Below are 851 nucleotides of genomic sequence, written 5' to 3'. Positions count from 1 at the left end.
ATTATTTCCCTCAGTGTATTTTTTATTATTTCATTTTGCGGATCCTGGTAGAAGACGCATCCAGTAAAAATGTTTCTTCGGGAAGATTTTTGTTCAAGGCAATGAGCCCCAAGAAAGGGGCGTGGCAGTTATAGGACTAAAGATAACAAAACACAGATCGTTAACAACATTGATTCCGCAACTTTTTTTTAATCGAAGATATTTAAGACCAAAGGTAACTCGCTTTGATTTTTATTCATTTCTTCGACGCTAATGTCCTGATTTTTTTTTTAAATTTGTACTGATTTGTATTGAATTTTCAATTATGAGAATACAAATTATACAAAATAAATAAATAAACCCTTACTAGCCTGGCTCTGAATAAAAAACTTTGAAACTTGGTTTTATAAGGTTTGTTGTTTATAAGAAGAACCACAATAAAAAAATAACTAAAATCAAAAAACAAATAGTCAAAACGTGTAAATATTAAGATGTCGTATAGTTTTGATAAGCACTATATATGTATGTATATACCTGCACATTGGATGGGGTGCTTATAGCCCATAAAACAGCATCAGCTACATCTTCCGATTTAAGGCTAGGCAGCATCTCTTTAACTACACTACGAATAGGCGATGGCAGAATATCTGTATCCACTATGCCCGGACTGATTGTCTGAAATAAAAAAAAAACCTAAAATTTTTGATGTTTCCCAAGGGTTTATTTAAGGCGGACCTCCAAAGCATGCGTATCCGCATGCGTGAGTTTTACATTTACATCCATAAAACCAGGGAATGAAACCGAAACCCGAACCGAAACCGTAACCGTTTAAAACCGTTTCGTTTTTCAAAACCGAAACCGAAACCGTAACC

This window comes from Rhagoletis pomonella, unplaced genomic scaffold (genome assembly GCF_013731165.1).
Source record: "Rhagoletis pomonella isolate Grant_MI unplaced genomic scaffold, Rhpom_1.0 Rhpom_scaffold_00002, whole genome shotgun sequence".
Classification (NCBI taxonomy): Eukaryota; Metazoa; Arthropoda; class Insecta; order Diptera; family Tephritidae; genus Rhagoletis; species Rhagoletis pomonella.
The sequence above is the reverse complement of the archived record's forward strand: the minus strand, read 5'-3'. Positions refer to the sequence as shown.